Consider the following 6,000-nt stretch of genomic DNA (forward strand, 5'->3'; position numbering starts at 1 on the left):
TATAGGTTAAACCTATAACTCACCAACATTTTTATTGACGTTTAAAGCATGTTTATTCTCAGGTGAATATTAAGAGCTTCCGCTGTTGCATACTAAAATAAGGACAAGATTTGGATTTCATGTTTGTATGATATTGTATAAAAACTGCATTCAAGAAACATATGTCGATGTAATATATTTCTATTGTAAACTATTATGTAATGGTCGTGTGTAAACAGTATATTTTAGATTATCATTATTTGATAATCTACGTAATGTTTTTAAAACCTTTATTGATAAAATAAAGGTTATGGTTGTTTTAAAAATGAATGCAGTCTTTGAAAAACGTCTCATATAGATGTCAAAACCTCGCAACGAAATCAATTAATATGGAACGTTTATAATCAATATGAACGGGACATTTCATTTTTAAGGTTCGGCCACCAATATTGTTCCTTGAGATCGTGGTATATCTTACCAGCTCGGGAATGAATCGAATAGCGTGACTTATGGGCCTCGTCTAGAATAAGGCTTCGTAAATCCCCATAACTAGGTACCCAAATTCTCCCGGCAAAATATCGGAGTCCGGTCCCTTTAACCTTAAATCGAGAGACGAGAACATTCAAGAACTCGGTATGACGTGGCATGGGAAAGTTTGAAGGCATGCTGAAGCAGTGACTTTTGACCATGTAATGATCATTGAAAATCAATTTAACAAGTTCTTGATAAATCTGTGATTATTGTCGGGATGGTATGATTCTTCCTAATGATGATGTAAGGATATGATATCTTTTGCCATTGCTAGGACCATTAATATAATTTTAATGGTACAACTAACATGCGTATATAGATCTAAGGTGACGAGTAAACCTTACAATTCCTAAGAGCATAAGGTTGTCTCACAAATGTGAGTGCGTGAAATTGAAAGCAACTTTTATTTAAGTGGAAGTTTGTGTGAGAAGGATGTGATATTCAACACATAGTGTTGTCATTGAGGAAGTGCCAATCTCAACATGAAGTTAGGTAATGCGATCTAATGGAACTAGGATGTTACGAGTGATATATACATTACAATACGTAAGAACTATACTTCTAAGGGAAGAGTAATGGTTGACTATCAAGATTAAGGAGTGTAGAATGTTCAGGGTTCTTCGATTCACCGCCTTTATGGTATGGGAGAGATTGTCCATCTACTCGTAGATATGGGATAGATAGCTTGGTTAGAACGAGTTCTCCGTTGAATTTCCAAATGTGGTCATGGAAATCATCTGAAAATCTACGCCTAAAGCTGAATAATAGATCGCAAGATGTACGCTTTAGGGAATTTCGGGAGTGTCACTACCAGTTACATAAGAATATGTACTATGCCTCTTAGCAAGGATACGGTGGTGAGTATCGAACTACCATCTTGTTAAACATAGTGGAATAGGGTGAACCCAGATTCAACAAGTGATGATGAATTATCAAGGAATAAGAGGTATGCCGTTAACAAAATGAATGTAAAATTTCACAGCTCCTCGATTCACCCTTTATGGTATATGAGAAGACTTTAAATCTACTCATGAGCATGGGATAGATAATTTGGTTACAACGAGTTCTTCGTATATCAATGAATAAGATAATGAGTATTTTAATTCCTCATGTAATAACATTGGAATTTCTGAATGAGTGGTGTAAAAATTTTCTTTGACTCGCTGTCTATTCCCCATGTCACATTATTGGAATTTCTTTATGAATTACCATAATATAATCCCGTTGACCGGACGGTATTATATTTCACTAATTCATAGTTCCATTCCAATAGCACAACATAAGGTCAGGACATGCGTTCAACCTTGAATTTATACACAATTTTCTCTAAAACGGTTTCTTAAACAATGTGCTAAGGATAACACAAATAGCTAAAACGTTAAGAGTAATGAACATGAACGAAGATGACATGAAATGTCTTTGAAGAATCAAGAATTTTTAAAAGTTAAGAATGACGTTTTTTCGGTTCGCAAACCAAAGCATAAAGGCACGAAGGCACAAAGGCACGTAATATAACAAAAATGATATATACATGAATATAGTAGCTGACATTGAAATGTCGAGCACTTTAGAAATCAAGAATGACATCCCTCGGTTTCACTAACCAAGGTGTTCTTATAAAAGATAAACTCGCATGAGTCGGAGAATACGTTTAAATCAGAATGGGAGTTCCTCCCGGATTCAGAACATAAGAAGGAGGTATGCGTATATGAAAACAATATACATGCGTACAGGAAACAAATAATCACATATAATAATAAGTTATAGGTCGGGCTGTAGACTAGACTCACTAATGCACCCTATTGACTCGGGTAACGACACCAATGCAGCTTAATTCCCTACAACCAACGCTCTGATACCAAATGTGACGCCCCGTACAAAATCAACGTGTACGGATCATCAACAAAATGATCATCACACAGTTATAACACTATATGCTGTTTTAAAACAAGTTTTGCATTCATGGAAAGATAACGTTTTTACCAACGTCAAATATTTTACAAAAGATAACTTGCTTCTACGAATAGAAAGCATTAACATAAGTACGTGACACAAAGGTCATTACAAAACCATTGTTCAAATGTAACATGAGTTGTGAACGCAAAGTAAAAGTTCCATGATTGAGACATCTCTAAACAATGCAGCGGAAGTCTAACACAGCGATTCTATAACAGCAAGTCTATAACATCAAGACTATAACAGCGGAAGCAACAATTTCTAGGCACCTGAGAAATAACATGCTTTAAAATGTCAACACGAATGTTGGTGAGCTATAGTTTTAATGTACGCAGCAAAGTAATGTAGACCACGAGATTTCAGTGCTTCAAATCAGCATTTCAAATCAGTATTTCAAATCAGTATGATAAAGTATATGCTTACCCGTGGGCACTCGGTAACTAACTTAACGTAAAAATAATATATCACCCCCTAAAAGTACACTTGGCGAGTGCGTAAAACAGACGAAGTATTACACACCCGTTAAATGCTAGCGCGACTAGCCCAAGTGGGGATGTCAAACCCTATGTATCGATATCTAAGATTCGCGTCTACCAGTTCAAAAACCAATAGTTAAACGTTATCGAGCTAAGGGGAAAATTTGTGCCGTTATATCACCCACACATATATAAAGTTTAAGTACTCGTGTCTAGTATGTAAAACATAAAAAACGTATGTATTCTCAGTCCCAAAAATAGTTGAAGTAAAAAGGGAGCTATAACTCACAGTGAATGTGCGGTAAAAGTCGATATGAAAAGTAAGCAGGTAGTAAGTCGGTCCGAAAGGTCCTCAACCTAATTCAAAGGTTACTAAGTCAGTAAATCGTCCCCAAAAGTTTTAAAGTAAATAAGTTAAGTCTTAAGTATCATCATCATCATTCGTAAAAGATAAAGTAAGTTTTTAACAAGAATAGAGGTCTAAACGAAAGGCTGAATTCAATCAGCTGCTACGACCTCTATACAAACTGAAATGATGCATGGCCAATGGCCAAGGCTCCGTATGTGAGTCCTCTTACCACTGTCCAATTCAGATCCTAACTCGATGTCGTTTGACCGTGGTGACGGTTCAAGCGCGAGTAGGACAGAATTTTCAGCACGTCGTTACAAAGGCGTAGTGATTTTTGGAAGGCTATAAATCCTAAACCGTATATCGGATTTAGGAGAGTCATAAACGAAAAGTCATCTACTCGAACCGAACTATCTGGAAATCAACTTTCTAGAAGCCCCAGGAGTATGATCAGACCCTGAAAAATAGAAAACAAGTGCTCCGGTGGGTTTCTTGGTGTTTGGTGCTCATCACGGTTCTCATCCTGGATGCGTATAAGCCTCAAGTGTACAACTCTTGATGTTTTAGCATCACTTTAACCAAGATTTAACCATCAACACACAAAGTCAAGACTAAGAAATAAAATACAAGAGTTTGAGCAAGATGATGAACCAAAGTTACATCAAATTCTTAGTTTTAACACAAATGCAAGTTCTATTCAAAAGTAAAGCTACAAACTTTGATTCAAATCAAACAAGCAAGACCATAAGTTACATACTTAGATCAAACAAAATAATGAAACCCTAAGCTAGAAAGCTTGGATCCCTTAATAATAATTATGAGATTTCAAAGCTAGAAAGCTTGAATCTTTTATGTCCTTGAAGATCTTTAAAGCAAAAAGTTAGATCTTCAAGTTTCATGAAGATCATAAACACAAGTTTTGATCTTTTAACAAAATAATGAGATCTTAAGCTACAATACTTAGATCCAACAAAGTAATGAAGATTCAAAGCTAGAAAGTTTGAATCTTTTATATCCTTGAAGATCTTTAAAGCAAAAAGTTAGATCTTCAAGTTTCATGAAGACCATAAACACAAGTTTTGATCTTTTAACAAAATAATGAGATCTTAAGCTACAATACTTAGATGCAACAAAGTAATGAAGATTCAAAGCTAGAAAGTTTGAATCTTTTATGTTGTTGAAGATATTTAAAGCAAAAAGCTAGATCTTCAAGTTTCATAAAGATCATAAATACAAGTTTTGATCTTTTAAAAAAAATAAAGTGATCTTAAGCTATAAAGCTTAGATACAACAAAGTAATGGAGATCCAAAGCTAGAAAGTTTGAATCTTTCATGTTCTTGAAGATTCTAAATCAAGGTTTGAATCTACAAGATATAACAAGATCAAAAAGCTAAAAAGCTTGATCTCATGATGATGATGATGATGTCGTGGTTAAGAAGAAAAAGAAAAGAAGAAGAAAATTCAAGAACTTACTTTTAGTGTGAGAAAGACTAGAGAGAAAATTAGAGAGCAATTGTGTGTAAAAATGAGAATGAAATGAAGTTTGAAATGAAGAATCAAGTTTGATATTTATAGTGGTGGTGGTGGTGGTTTGGCCGTAGGTTTTGGGGAGGGACAAGGGGGACAACTTTTACTTTTTGCATGGTGGTGGTACAAAGGTGGTGCTTGTATGTGGGGATCCCATGCAACATGTGTAGTAGTGGCTAACAAAAATGCTAGTATATTGGCTCATCTTAATGGGTTTTTGTCTTACATTTTAATGGGTTGGGCTAACTTAAAAGTCCAATAGCTAGAGTAGGGTGGGTCTAAGTCCATTAAGGTAGAAAATCCATTAAGACTAACTAGTGTGCATTAGTAAAACACTAATCGTAATTAAGAAACCATCAAGCCAAGTAATTGTTATTAATAAATAACAATTATAATTAAGTAGTCATAACGCTCCAATTATAACAAAAGTTTAACGTGTACCAAGTACGTAGCGTGTTTTAAACAGCAAGTGACGCTAATGGTCATAAAAGCATTCTAGGACCAAGTTAAGTGATTAAGCACTTAATAACACGTTTTAAAATATTAAAAAAGTAATTAACATAAATAATGATCCCAGAGTATAATCTAACTCAGTACGCACAAATATGCAGATTCGTGAAAGTATAGGGCACAAAAATATAAGTCGAAAAAGTCGGGTAGTTACAAATATGTATATGTATCAATCTTTTCTTACTATTTGTTACAAGATGGAACTAGTATTTGGACTACTTCATATGCATGTGTTACTTGGATAAATAATAAAATGTCAAAATCTAGTAAACTTAAAAGACAATGAAACATTAACACACATAGGTTTGCTTAAGTCTAAAATTAAGTTTATGAATAAGTTTAAACTTAATTAACTTGATGTCTTACAACATGCTTAATTGTTACTACATGCTTAATTTATCAAAGACATCATTAACACACTTAATTAATCACAAACAAGTTTAAATTTGAGTACTAGCATGCTTTGTGATTAAAGTGGGGTTGTGTCATCAATGACATGTTGACCAACCAATAGAGATTTAGAAAATGTGTTAATTAGAAATAAAAGATTATGACAAAACTGAGATTGCCTTAGATGATTATCATGTCTTGTATCCAAGAATGTTAAACTTTCCACTTTGGACGTGATAAGTCACTATCAAAGCAATCCATCCAAGGTAAATGAACATTTA

This window comes from Rutidosis leptorrhynchoides, chromosome 4 (genome assembly GCF_046630445.1).
Source record: "Rutidosis leptorrhynchoides isolate AG116_Rl617_1_P2 chromosome 4, CSIRO_AGI_Rlap_v1, whole genome shotgun sequence".
In the NCBI taxonomy this organism is placed as follows: Eukaryota; Viridiplantae; Streptophyta; class Magnoliopsida; order Asterales; family Asteraceae; genus Rutidosis; species Rutidosis leptorrhynchoides.